The sequence below is a fragment of the Mustela lutreola genome, chromosome 14 (assembly GCF_030435805.1).
Source record: "Mustela lutreola isolate mMusLut2 chromosome 14, mMusLut2.pri, whole genome shotgun sequence".
NCBI classification, from domain to species: domain Eukaryota; kingdom Metazoa; phylum Chordata; class Mammalia; order Carnivora; family Mustelidae; genus Mustela; species Mustela lutreola.
Genome location: NC_081303.1, coordinates 11,788,637 through 11,803,443, shown reverse-complemented (window position 1 = coordinate 11,803,443; position 14,807 = coordinate 11,788,637). Strand labels below are relative to the sequence as shown.

The 14,807-nt window shown below is 43.6% G+C and overlaps 1 long non-coding RNA gene across 1 annotated transcript; it reads right to left on the bottom strand.

The window, feature by feature from the left end:
• Positions 1–9,610: 9,610 nt before the first annotated feature.
• On the bottom strand, positions 9,611–10,954 carry LOC131814737 (uncharacterized). Its single transcript, XR_009347429.1, has 2 exons — positions 10,778–10,954; positions 9,611–9,897 (listed from the first exon to the last, which is right to left on the bottom strand). It is a non-coding gene; the product is annotated as an uncharacterized LOC131814737 (long non-coding RNA).
• Positions 10,955–14,807: the final 3,853 nt, after the last annotated feature.

The following is a 14,807-nucleotide window of genomic DNA, read 5'->3' as shown; positions in this document are numbered from 1 at the left end:
GTCGTGAGATTAAGCCCCATGACGGGCTCCCCACTGGCTGTGGAGCCCGCCAGAGATTCTTCCCCTCCTTCTGCTCCTCGTCCCACTCCAGCATGCACTCTCTCTAAAATGAATAAATACATAGAATCTTTAAAAAAGAAAAAAAAAGCTGGAGTAGCAATATTTATATTTAGCAAATTAGACTCTGAAACAAAGACTAACAAAGCAAAGACTCAACCATAGAGGGGACGATCCAACAAGATACAACAATTGTAAATATTTATACACCCAAGTTGGGAGCACCCAAGTACATAAAACAGTTAATAACAAGCATAAAGGAACTCAACAATAAAAATACAATAATAGTAGGGAACTTTAACACCCCATTTTCTTCAATAGACAGACCCCCTGAACCAAAAATCAACAAGGAAACATTGACTTTGAATGACACAGTGGAACAGATGAACTTAACAGACATATTTGGAACTTTGCAGCCTAAAACAGCAGAATACACATTCTTTTCAAGTGCACATAAATTATTCTCCAAAATAGATCACATTTAAGTCTACAAAACAAGCCTCAATGAATTCAAGAGATGGAAATCATGCCATGCACCTTTCCTGACTGTGATACTATGAAACTAGTCAACCCCCCCCCCCCACCAAAAAAAAATCTGGAAAGAGCACAAATACATAGAGGTTAAATAACGTGTTACTAAACAATGAACAGGTCAACCAGGAAATAAAGGAGAAATAAAAAAGCATATGAAAACACATGCAAATGAAAACACAATGGTTCGAAACCTTGGGTGCCAGCTAAAGCTGTTCCAAGAGGACGAGTTCATAGCAATACAGACCTAACTCCAGAAGTGAACCAGTGGCAGAAGCACTGAAAGAAAGGGATGGATTCCAATCATATCTAAGAAGCAAGGCCCTCAGGACTTGGTAGATAAACTGGTGTGAGGGGGGTGAGGGGGACAGAGGAAGAGCTTAGGATGACCACTGGACTTCTAACTCAGGTCACTCGAGGGGTGGTCGTGCCATTGGCCTAATACAGATGTAAAGCCATCACACAGCATTTCCAATCGTCCTCCTGTTCCTGGGTCACCAGGGCCTGTGACGCTGGGCTCGACAGCCAAGCCATTCTTTGTGTTCACCACAGGGGAACACCCCGCTGGTGGCAGGAAGCCTGACCTGAGTACCATTTCGTCACAGTTTCCCTTCCATCATGAACGACCAAGCCCATAATATAAATATTGCTTCAGTCTGTCGTCTAGGGCTTTGTGGTTTCTCCACTCACCCCGACTGCCCTATGAAGTAACGGAGAAGCAGATTTTGTCTGGGTTTCCCTAAAGAGAAGTTTAGATTTGTAGAAGGGGACAAAAGTACACAGGAGGGATCATCCCATCAAAATCTACCTTGACAACAAATATTTGGGCACAGCACAGTTCCAGACACTAAACTTAGCACATATGCCCTCAAGGGACTACTTTATCCCTCTGCCTTCTTGCGACATTCATTCCATTAACTGGGTGGTGAGAAAAAGATGCTTTGGCAGCCAAGGTTGACTGGTCAACCGTGAAGTCAATGGTCACGGTGGTCGGCTCGCCGTAACCACCAAGTCCAAGCGATCTGAATGTCCCTCCAAGGCTGGGACTGGCTGTCCTCCCCAGGCTGCAGGATGAGGAGCCCAGGGCTAACACCCAAGAGGAAAGTGTGAAGCATCTTTTTTCTAGAAGAGAGACCAGCCTGATGGGTGAATGCTGGATCTGAAATGCAGGGGCTATAAGCAGAATTAGTAGAGGGGGCGGGTGAGTAACAGGGTAGAAAGGAAGCATCCTGGAAAGATTCCCTGAGGGGCTGGAAAAGAGAAGCAGAACCTGTCAATGAGTATGGAGAGAGCTGTTGAAAGCAACTCCCTTGGACTCAAGCAGCTTATACAGCTATGACCCTGCATTTTATGGAATGGAAGTCGTGGGCGATATGGGGATTAGGATAGAAAGGCGTGCACTATAGGACAATAGAATATTTGCATTCATTTATTTGAAAAGCTTTTCTAAAGCAATAGGTAGCAACATGAGATTGTCACGTTATTGGAATACACAGATTAGAGGCTAGTGCTGTTTAGCCCATAGATAACTTCTAATAAAGGTTATGCCCAATTAGAAGAATGTATATAATTTCTCTTTTTTTTTAAGATTTTATTTATTTATCTGACAGACAGATCACAAGTAGGCAGAGAGGTAGGCAGAGAGAGAGGGTTGGGGAAGCAAGCTCCCTGCTGAACAGAGAGCCCGATACGGGGCTCAATCCCAGGACCCTAAGATCATGACTTGAGCCGAGGGCAGAGGCTTTAAGCCACTGAGCCACCCAGGCGCCCTATAATTTCTTTTTAAATGATAATGTCAAAGATGGCAATTTCAAGTTAAGTATATATACTCTGTAAGAGTTTTATCCCATGGGTTTGAAGTTGGTAACTTTTCTTGAACATTAACTGACCCTACTATGAGTTTCAATAAGTGGATCAAGCCAAGAGGTTCACCTTCATGATGTTTTTAAATGATAAGGGAAATAAAAACATTTGTGCCCAAAACAACGCCACAGATCCTTTCCTTCTACAGCTATTTGAACTGTTGTTTGGAAGAAAGTTAGCTTCCTTGGACTATTGAGAACTGACCTGAGTTAGCGGACAGACATGAAGACAAGAGCTCGTTCTACATGGCCAAACAGTTCCTGTATGGCTTTCATACTCCAAATGGAAATAGATTGTACCCTGAATATATTGTACCTTGAATATTGAACATATATAGATATATATATAATATATATGATATGTTTTCATATATATGAAGCATATATAAACATATATATATGAAACATATATATATATATGAAAAATGGGTGCTATTCTGTGTTTCTGCACTTAGCAACCTGTCTTTGCTTTTATGTTTATGACAAATAGCATCGAAGGAAGTAGCAAGTCACTGCAAAAAGCCCTCTCAATAGACAGAAAGAGACAGAGAGAGAGAGAGAAAATGAGATTGATGGATCTTTTACAAAACAGTAAACATACAGCCTTGCTCACATACAGCAAAACCCATCTGGGTCACTGAGAAATTTTAAGGTTTCAAAGTTGTTCTCTCTAAATATATTAGTGTTTCAAATAGAACCCTGGTTCCCTTTTTGCTAATGTGTTTACAATTTCTTTAACCAGAAAAGAGGAAGTATTACAATACGACTGAGTTTCCTTAAATAATGACATGGCAAAAATGTGTGACTCTGATAGGAAACGTAAACAATTATAGGGCATCTGGCTGGCTCAGTGGATTAAGCATCTGCCTTCGGCTCAGGTCATGATCCTGGGGTCCTGCATCGGGCTCCCTGCTCAGCGGAAGTCTGCTTCTCCCTCTGACTCTCCTCCTCAGGTGCTCTCACTCTCTCTCTCTCAAATAAATAAACCGAATCTTTTTTAAAAAGAAACATAAACAATTATGAATTCTTCATGAAATTTCTTGAACTTTCGTGCTGATGGAAGAAAGAGCAAGACTTTTCAAAACTGAGCTTGTCAATGCAGCTCGCTTTGTTTCAAAGGGCACCTTTGTGAACTATATAATCTGATAAATGTACAGGGATTGACTTGAGGTGAAACTATTTCATGAGGACAACAACCTACTAGAAACATCTAACCCTCGCTGTGAAAATGAATATAGAGCTAATGGGTCAGAAACACGGGAGGGCCTATACTTCACCTTGGGTGTCGCTCCCGAGGACACAACAGTGCCCTCGGGAGCTTATATTCCAGACAGGTAATAGAAAAGAGCTGAGTTTGGGAAAGTTAACAGTGCTATGTAAATACAGCGGCTTTCATGTTAGCTCAAAGGACTAAGCAAGTTTTGAAAAAACACATTTTACACAAAAGGAAATGGATCTGGATTAAAATGAAACCATTTCTGTTCTTTGTAGGCATTTGGCAAGCTCAAGGAGGAGATGAGCAGTGCTGAACAGATTGACGATTTTGGAGTTTGGAGCATGTCAAACGCTGTATAAAGGGATTCTGCTTCTAATTAAATAAAATTAGGTGCTAGCGTTTTGTCCCACCATCCCTGCCAGTTTTGGCATTCTCAGTTATCATCCTTCTAACTCTTTAATAAGCAAGAAACCTATATCACAACAGAGATGGTGAGGCTCACGGGGTCATCTGATCCAGATTCCATGCTCTGACAGATGATCTCATCAAGAATCTTGCAGAGGGATTTGCCTGGAACTTACAGCTCTGGATGCACTTGGCTTCCATGGGCAGAAGCCCAGTTCTAAAGTCCCCGCGGTTAGATAAGGCTGTTGGAATCTTGTGTTGTCTTGATCTGTGTTCCTTGTCTTCCATTACGTGCATTTTTCGGACTGTCCCATGATTGCCAAACCGGTAGGGCCACTTTGGTGTGACGGCAATGGCCAGTCTGGAGACTGGTCTTGTGCCACTGGTGGCAACGGGTGGGTGGGGGGTTCCTGTCTGGCAAGGCTGAGCCTGAGATCATCTGGGAGCCTTTCCCCTGAAATAGCTGCCATTGTGTGTATCCACCTTTGGCTTTAAGCTGCTGGGCGATGTGGTGGGGTGTGTGCACCGGTCCTGGGGAATTTTATGCTCCTTCTCAACAGTTCTTTGTGCAGTTGTCTCTCAGGGAAATTCTGGACAAGTTCCTTCTGTAACTTCAGGGTTAGCCTGATTGGCAAGGTGGGGGGGGGGGGTTCTGTCCAGCTGAGCACAAATTGAAGATACTTGTTCATTCGTGGGCTTGCATCCCTGTTTCCAGGAACAGTTGTTCTAAGGGTAGAAAGTGGAAGACTTCAGAATTTCAGATAATGCCGACTGCTATCCTCTCGGGACTCCTGAGGGTCTTAGCAAAGTCCCACGTGCTACACTTACCCTGAGTTTCAGTTTTTTTTTTTTTTTTATTACCGAGAGTATTCTGCAGGTTTCCTTAAAATAAATGATCAGCTGCTAGATCCCCATTTACAACTTTGATGACTTTCCAAAATTCATAAACGAATAGAACAATAGTTAGCAATGTCACATTAACTTGTTTAAATCTACTGGAATCTGCCAGTGTTCTCTTATGCTCCCCTCCAAAGGACGCCTGATATTGGAATAAATGATAAGGAAACACTTATTAGAGTAGACCAAAGCCAGTACTGAACCAGGATTCTAGGGGTGCTGTAGAATCTGGCTATTGGGAATGGGGAGAATTGTAGTGGGGACATGCCCCTTCTAGTATGGCCCAGGCCTGGCCAGATCCTTTTGTTAGGTTTTCTTCAGCATGGCTGAAAAAGGCAATACTTTCCCAAGAGAAGTTATTTAATGTGGTATGGGGGAGGGGGGAAGGTGAATCACAGAGAATTAAAAAACCATAACATCATTTATTCAGAAATATTCCTTGAGCATTGAGTATACACCAGAGACACAAACAGTAAACAAAACTTGAGAGAAAACTCCAGTCCCTGCTACCAGCCCCTAAAACTCATAGTTTTTAATACCCTTGCTGATTTAAAGGACCAAAACTGCAAAATATAAGGAGACACATGAAAAAAAATTTTTTTTTTTACAATCACTTGTGCAAAGTAAAGGGACATGAGAAAACACTTGATAAATTTGACCAACGGTCCCCATTCTTGTGGTGGAAATTGTCCTTGGGAAGTTAGACAGTAAACAGGTCATCTGGTGCCAGGAAGACACAGCAGGTGAGGGGAGAAAGAGGAAGAGAGGAAGGGGCGTACCTAGTGGGGGACATCAGGGAATGCCTCTCTGAGAAGGCCTGTGGATCTCATTCTATCCCTCTCTAGTCCCAAAAGTTTGGTTCGACCTTGCAAGCACCTCCTGGTTTTCTAGCCCCACCTCATGGACCCGCCTCATGGAAGCTGGTTTTGCAGACAATATGGCGGCCTCCAGCTGAGGACTGGCACTTCTCCGCCACTGGCCCAGGACTCGCCTCTCCATTCTGCTCTCTGGTCAAGGAGCCTGGATTCGTTTTCTAGGTCTGCTGTAACAAATGACCGCAAACTCACTGTCATGGAGGCCAGAAGTCCAAAATCATGGTGTCAACAAGGCCACACTTCCCCCAAAGCCTCTCTAGGGAGATCCTCCCCATCTCTTCTGGCTTCCGGTGTCCTCAGGCATTCCTTGCTTGGGGCTGCATCAGTCCAATCTCTGCCTCCACAGAGACACCTTCCCTCTGTGTCGTGTCTCTTGTCTTCTTAAAGGACACCAGTCATGTTCATTAAGGGACCATCCTACTCCAGTATGACGACGGACCTAATCACATCTGCAATCACCCTATTTCCAAATGAGGTCACATTCTGAGATAGTAGGGTTGGGACTTCACCATAGCTTTAAATTTTTTGTTGTTGTTGCTATTTAAGTACAGTTGACACACAATGTTTATTGGTTTTTGTACAACAGAGTGATTCAACAGTTCCATACATTACTCTAGCTCACATAATCAGTGTAGTCACCACCTGCCACCACCCAACGTTATTGCAGTCTTACTGTTTCCCCCATGCTGTACTTCATCTCCCTGACTGATTTATTTTATAACTGGAAGTTTGTACTTTTAATCCCCTTCACCCATGTTGCCCATCCCCCCAACCTGTCCACTGATGGCCACCGGTCTGTTCTCTGTATTTATGAGTCTATTTCCCTTTTCATTTGTCTGCTCTTTGTTTTGTTTTTTAGTTTCCACATGTAAGTGAAATCATATGATATTTGTCTTTCTCTGAGCAACTAGTTTGGTTAGCATAATACCCTCCAGGTCCAACCACGTTGTTGCAAATAGCAAGATTTCATTCTTTTTTATGGATGAATAGTATTCTAGTGTGTGTGTGTGTACCACATCTTTATCCATTCATGTATCAACGGACACTTGAGTTGCTTCCAAATCTTGGCTATTATAAATAAAGCTGCAATGAAGAGAAGGGAGCATATATCTTTTCAAATTAATGTATTCATTTTTTCTGGGTAAATAGTAGTGAAATTGTTGGGTCATACGGTATTTCTATTTTTAATTTTTTGAGGACCCTCCATATTGTTTTTCACATGGGGTTGCACCAATGTCCATTTCCACCTACACTTTTTATCCAAATCCTCACCAATACTTGTCATTTTGTGTCTTTTTGATACTAGCCATTCTGACAGGTGTGAGGTGATCTCTCATTGATTAGCATTTCCCTGATGATGAGCATCTTTTCATGTGTCTGTTGGCCATCTGGATGTCTTCTTCAGAAAAATGTCTATATATGTATACTTTTTTATTGAATTATTTGTTTTTTTGTGTGGTGAGTTGGATCAGTTCTTTATATGTATTGAATATTAACCCCTTATCACAGAAATAATTTGCAAATATCTCCTCCCTCGCTCATCAATAGGTTGTCTTTTCATTTTGTTGATGGTTTCCTTTGCCGTGAGAAAACATTTATTTTACTTTGGGATAGCCCTCACAGTTTGTTTTTGCTTTGTTTTCTTTGCCTGAGGGCATATATCCCGAGTATGTTGCTAAGACTGATGTCCAAGAGATTATGTTTGTTTTGGTTTAGGAGCCTCATGTTTTCAGGTCTCCCAACTAGGTCTTCAGTTATTTTGAGTTTGTTGTGTGTGGTGTAAGAAAGCAATCCATTTTCATTCTTGGTCATGGTGGCAGCCCATGTTTCCCAACACCATTTATTTGAAGAGACTCTCTTTTCCCTGAAGTATATTTCTGCCTCCTTTGTCATAAATTAATTGACCATATACTCATGGGTTTATGTCTGGGTTCTCTATCTTGTTCCATTGATCTGTGTCAACGTATGTTTTAGGGAAGACACAATTCAACCCAAAATAGACCAAGAGTCCACACAATTATTCCCCAAACAAGTGACTGGGCCAAGAGTGACTGACATCATGACTGATTGCGCACATACACTGAGAATTTCTTAGTGCCTCCATGCGAGGCCGACTTTACGACAACACTTTAATTGTGTGGAAAGCACAATCTTCTTGCAATATGAGTAACACCCTTCTGTCACAGGAGAATGATTAAGGTCAAACTCTCAGTTTATTACTAAATATACGTAGATTGGTAGTAAACAAGGGAATGTAGAATTTGAAGAAATTAGAGGCATCTGCTTAATTTTCTTAAATGTATAGAGATCATAGGAATAGCTAATATTTCCTGAGTGCTTATTAGATTCCAAGTAGAGCCGATTCTTGAACAACGCGGTGGTTGGGAACACAGACCTTTCACATAGTCGAGAATCCACATGTAACTTTTGACTCCCAAAACTTAACCTACAAGTAGACTACTATTTCAAAGCCTTACCAATGACACTAACAGTTGATTAACACATATTTTATTTTTACTTATTTTTTTTAATTTTTCTTTCTTTTTTTTTTTTTTAAAGATTTTATTTATTTATTTGACAGAGAGAGATCACAAGTAGGCAGAGAGGCAGGCAGAGAGAGAGAGAGAGGAGGAAGCAGGCTCCCCGCTGAGCAGAGAGCCCGATGCGGGACTCAATCCCAGGACCCTGAGATCATGACCTGAGCGGAAGGCAGCGGCTTAACCCACTGAGCCACCCAGGCGCCCCCACATATTTTATATAGGTATTTTATCCTGTATTCTTACAATAAAGCTAGAGAAAAGCAAATGTTAAGAAAATCATTAGAAAGGAGAGTGTGGCAGGGCGCCTGGGTGGCTCAGTGGTTTGGGCTGCTGCCTTCGGCTCGGGTCGTGATCTCAGGGTCCTGGGATCGAGCCCCGCATCGGGCTCTCTTTCCGCAGGAAGCCTGCTTCCCTCTCTCTCTCTGCCTGCCTCTCTGCCTACTTGTGATCTCTGTCTGTCAAATAAATAAATAAAATCTTAAAAAAAAAAAAAAAGAAAGAAAGGAGAGTGTGGGTGGCTCAGTTAGTTAAGCGTCAGAGTCTGGATTTCAGCTCAGGTCACTATGTCAGGATCATGGGATCGAGCCCCGCCTCCGGTTCCACGCTGAGTATGGAGCATGCTTGGCAGTCTCTCCCTCTCCTCCTGCCCCTTCCCCTCCACGTGCTCTCTCTCTCTCTGGAAAAAAAAAGAGAGAGAGAGAGACACACACACACACACACAAGTGTTACTACGGACTGATGGTTGTGTTATACAATAGAACAGTTATTAGTCTTTTCCATCACTTTGCAACATGGAAAAGCTATCAGCAGTCGCAGCGACCACACACTCCACATCAAGAAGGTGGGGGAGGTGAGAAGGATCAGTCACTCTGGGAACATGTAAGAATAAGGACATTCAGCTCAGTCAGAAAGCACAGCCCACAGTTCACGTGAGAGAGCTCTGTAGGAGACACTAGTCCCTTGCTTTCAACAGGGATGTATTGAGTCACAGTTCAGGTTCACGTGCATCTCATAGCCTTAAGTTAGAGAAAAATACCACGCTATGGTATTCCTATTTTCATTCTTACTAGCAGGGTCCTTCCTTTTTATTCCTCACTTTAATTTTTTTTTTTTTTTTTTTTTTTTGAGTTTTGGAGTCACTGTCACCCCTGGAAAACTTTTGCCTATGGTTGTTTCCATGAATATTGGGCTACCATTCCTGAAAGAATCCTCACAGCTGGTCAAAACGAGGGAAGACAACTAGCATTTATTGGACCCGACTATGTGTTCGGCACCATTGTGATGGTTTTACATAGGCTGTATACTTTAAGTCCCAGTGACGACTCAAGCAGGGGCACTATTCCCGCCCCAGTGTCCACATGAGGAGTCCATGCTGAGAGAGGTGCTGGCGCTGCTGAGTTGTGGCCTGAATGACAGGTGTAAGCCCTCAGCCTCCTGCTTCTCTTCGCTTCTGTGAGCCTGTTGCTGAGCTCTAATGTTAGGAAATTCCTCTCCTGGTGGGGTGTGGTGCTGAACTGCAACAATAACAACAAAATAACAGAAGAGACAATTATGTATTGTAGTCCTGGCATGTATCATGTGTCCTCATTAATCTTACCCCTATAATAGCAGCTCTGCTTAGGTGGTATTATTTCCCAATTTTATTGCTAAGGAGACAGGGCTGGAAGGTAAATCAACACACTGCTTTCTTCACTGAGAAAGTTCCTCTTTAGACAAAGTCTCTGCACTTAGTGATTGATTTCTCATTCTGGTGGAAGCATCGAGTTCCTTGAAGACCTGTCTATGCTGTTTGAAGACCGCGCTTGGAGGCCCGCTGGCTTCGAAAGGTCAGGTAAATCCCTCGGGGTCTCACAGGGAATGAGTGGTAGAGACAGGATTCCAACCCAGGTCAGACCATGCTCTCGCCCAGCACCGAGCTCCCTTTCCCTGGATTCATGGATCGGGGTGACGGCCGCAGCAAACAACCCTGTAAAACATGCTTTGTCTCCCCCATCCCCTGCCGTGATTTAACAGTGAGTATATTACGGCAGAAAAAACAAGGCTTTTCATAAATGATCTGTTAGAATTACAGAAGCATGTATGGGGCGCCTGGGTGGTGCGGTCGGTTGAGCTTCTGACTCTTGGTTTTGGCTCAGGTCATGATCTCGGGGTCCTGGGATCGAGCCTCACATCGGCTCTCTGCTCAGCAGGGAGCCTGCTTCCTCTCTCTCTCTCTGCCTGCCTCACTGCCTACTTGTGATCTCTCTCTCTCTCTCTCTGTTAATAAAGAAAATCATTAAAAAAAACAAACAAACAGAAATTCACACATATCTTGGATAGACTTGACCATCAGTGGGAGTGAATCAAGAGACCGGACGAATCCGTGTGGGTGGGGAAGAGTAGAACGACCCCTACCTCCCTCGCAGGCACCTGGAAGCAAACTCAGGGAGCCAGCCTGGTTGTCATTTCGCCAGCAGAACCCCCATCCATTGTACTGGCCCTGTCTGGACTGACCTTGCGCTCACATTGGCAGCAGTGAACCTTTCTCCCAGGACAGGAAGTCAGGGGCCCAGAGCTGGCTGTGTTTATCCAGCACAGACTGTCCTCTGTTGTAAGGCCATTGTGAGTCATCAGGCTTCTCCGGCCTGGATGAAATTTCTCTCAAAACAATTCCCCCTTCAAACTCTGACTTCATATTCATCAAGTGATCTTTTATTATTCCATTTCCCGGGTACCTCACCATCGGAAAAGGGGGTGCTCTGGAGAGGACTTACAGGGATCCTAGTTGAAGCAAGGACATATCCACTACTCTAAGCTAATAAATTAGAATTTGGGTTTATATATAAACTTCTAATGAATGTGGTTCATACAAGTCTGTCTCCTTGAGACAGATGAGCTCTGGGAGTCCTGGCATGACCCAGTTTCTGGACCTCCGAGGCTAAGTCTGGAGCCAAAGTCATGGTGCCCTCACCCTGACGGGGTCTGAGGGGCTGTCAAGCCAGATACATTGCTCCTGAAGCTCTTCCTCCGAGCTTCAACGACAAACACAATGGTTGGCCATATAAATGCCTGGAAACAAGTGAAGGTCAGCAAAGTTTTCAGAAGTCTAAAAAGTGACTCAGATGGCACACAAACCCAGAGATTATAGGAGCCACGTAATTCAGAAAAGTGACAAAAGGAAAGACCAAGCTTTGGAAGAGAATGAAAGTAAAAGCACGTTGTAGGGAAACAGACGGAAAACGCCACGGTGTCCACATGAGGCTCTGTCATGCAGTGATTTGTGGGCCCAGAAAACATCGGGAAGCACTCAGGTGGTCAGTGCAGGGGTCGGGATAAGGGGGTCAGGGGAGTCACGGGGCTTGAAAGTAGGGACCTGAGGATGACGCCTGGACTGGCAGGTGGGGGGAAGGGTTTGCCATTTCCACTGCTCACTCTTTTTTTTTTTTTTTTTTTTTTTTTTAGAGATTTTTATTTATTTATTTGACAGAGAGAGATCACAAGTAGGCAGAGAAGCAGGCAGAGAGAGGGGGGGGGAAGCAGGCTCCCTGCTGAGCAGAGAGCCCGATGCGGGGCTCGATCCCAGGACTCTGAGATCATGACCTGAGCCGAAGGCAGAGGCTTAACCCACTGAGCCACCCAGGCGCCCCATCCACTGCTCACTCTTTTTTTTTTTTTTTTTTTTTTAAAGGAGATAGGTTTTTTTTTTTTTTTTTAAACATTTTATTTATTTATTTGACAGAGAGAAATCACAAGTAGATGGAGAGGCAGGCAGAGAGAGAGGGAAGCAGGCTCTCTGCTGAGCAGAGAGCCCGATGCGGGACTCGATCCCAGGACTCTGAGATCATGACCTGAGCCGAAGGCAGAGGCTTAACCCACTGAGCCACCCAGACGCCCCATCCACTGCTCACTCTTAAAGAGGAAAGAAAATGAGCTAAAACAAGCCACTGGAAACATCTGTATTTATGGAACTATGGCACGGCTTTACGTTTCTCTCATCTTCTGGTGTCTAAAGCTTCTCAGAACACTAAGAATTGAAAATGCGAGTGGTTAGGAAGACCTCCCTGCTTGAAATAAGTCTTCATTCTGAAACCGTGGGGTGTTCCCGCACAAGCCGCATCCAAAGAGCTCCTTTGTGTGGACTGCGAGCTGCCCTAAGAGAGCCCAACAGAGGCTAGGGGTGGGGAGGGAAGGGGTGTGAAGGCTCACCTGAGGTTGGGAGCCACAGTTTGGATCTCTTCTTCTCCAGGAGGCTGACAATATGCAGGTTTGACAGCAAAAATAGCAAAGGAAAGAAACGATTCTAGTTAAGTACCATTAGCAAAGCCACTGGTAACTGTCATTGAATGATCTATGGAGATTTCTTGTACATAATAAATGGTTTCCAAATCAGTTGGAGTCATACCCAGCTCTGCCAAGGTTGGTTTTCATGCATCACTTTGTCCTTTCACGGTTCTGCCCCATGACTCTCCCCGAGCCTTGCAGTATCAGTGGGACTGTATTTGACGCTTTGAAATCTTCATGATCTTTATTTTTAACTTTTTTTAGATTTCACTTATTTATTTTAGAAATAGAATGAGTGCACGCTTGGGAGGAGGGACAGAGAGAGAGACAGAGAAACTCACGCAGATTCCCTGCAGAGTGTGGAGCCCCATGCAGGGCTTGATCTCACGACCCTGAGATCATGACCTGAGCTGAAATCCAGAGTCAGTCACTCAACCAACCAAGCCACCTAGGCGCCCCCTTTATGATCTTTAGTCTTTATTTTTATTTTGGTGGGGTGGGGGGATAAATTTTCAAGATCTTTACACTGAGACTCCTATCTTCTTTAATCTTTGAACACTAACTCAAAAAGGCAGGAATTCTTCTATGATGGCTCTGCTGTGTCCCTCCTCCCTCTTCTTTTTCGAAGTTAAAGTTTCCACTGTAGTCCCTGTTGAGGAGCAAGCTCCCCAGCCTTATTGACTAAGTATCTGTCAAGTGTCTGTTTTCCAAAACTGCCCCATTGGTGAGGCAACATATGATTGTCCAATTGGGATTAAGAGATCGCCGGAGTGCTGTGTCAATAGTGCAGAGAGTGTAAAAACCTCCTAAGCACACAAAACCATAAATGCTGTGGGAGCAATGTGCAGCAAGGGGGTGTTTAGTTATTCATACTTTAATCAGAACACTGGATTATATTTAATACCTGGAATTTGCCAAGTGTGTTAAACTTTCATGTCCACAATCTGTGGCCAACAAAATGAAGGGTAGCTTTCTAACTTCAAAATTAGACCCTTTAAAGGATGACTCAGTGGCTCAGTCGGTGAGGCATCCAACTCTTGATCTCAGCCCAGATCTTCATCTCAGGGTCATGAGTTCATGTCCTGCACTGGGCTCCATACTGGGCAGAGCCATCATAGAAGAATTCCTGCCTTTTTGAGTATGGAGTATTAAAAGAAATAGTAAAATAAAATTAGGCCCTTTAAATAAGAGAATGTAGAATCATACAAACAAAAGAAATCTGGGATTATAGAGCCATCATTCAAAAACATAAAAGTGGCAGGCCTTCCTTAAAAGTGTATTTTGTCCAACTGGTAAGAAATGAGTCTGTGACCCAACCCATTCTTTTGAATACATGGCTTGACCCAAACCGAAAGGTGAAGGTAGAATATTCCTATGACTGACTAGGACACTGAGTGTTCATTATAATTGCCAATAAGATATTCAAGAAAGAGTTGTAGCACTCTTTGATTTCAAAGGAAGGTTTAGGGGTGCCTGGGTGGCTCAGTCAGTTGAGCATCCGACTACTGATTTCGGCTCAGGTCATGATCTCAGAGTCTTGGGATCGAGCCTCCCACTGGACTCTGAGCTCAGCAGAGTCTGCTTGGGATTCTTTCTGTTCCTCTGCCCCATCCCCTGCTTGCACGCACACAAGTGCTCACTCTCTCTCTCAAATAAATAAATATTTTTTAAAAAAAGAAAAGAGGGGCACCTGGGTGGCTCAGTGGGTTAAGCCTCTGCCTTCGGCTCAGGTCATGATCTCAGGGTCCTGGGATCGAGTCCCGCATCAGGCTCTCTGCTCAGCAGGGAGCCTGCTTCCTCCTCTCTCTCTGTCTGCCTCTCTGCCTGCTTGTGATCTCTTGTCTGTCAAATAAATAAATAAAATCTTTAAAAAAATAAATAAAAGGGGTTTTATAAGAAATATTTTAAACAAAAGTTAATTTTCGTTTCATTATGTTGTCCTCAGTGAGTTCCTAAAGGACACAGATACTGGTTTTATCAAACTCTGTAGCCCCAGTGCCTTGAGTAACGGCCAGCCTACTGAAAACATTCAATAAATATTTGAAGGATGGACAAAGTACTGAATGAATGATAGGGAACTGAAACAAAACTATACAGAAAACTATAAACAAAACTATACAGAAAAATACAACCTGAGAGTTCCAATTTAGAATCTCAACAATGA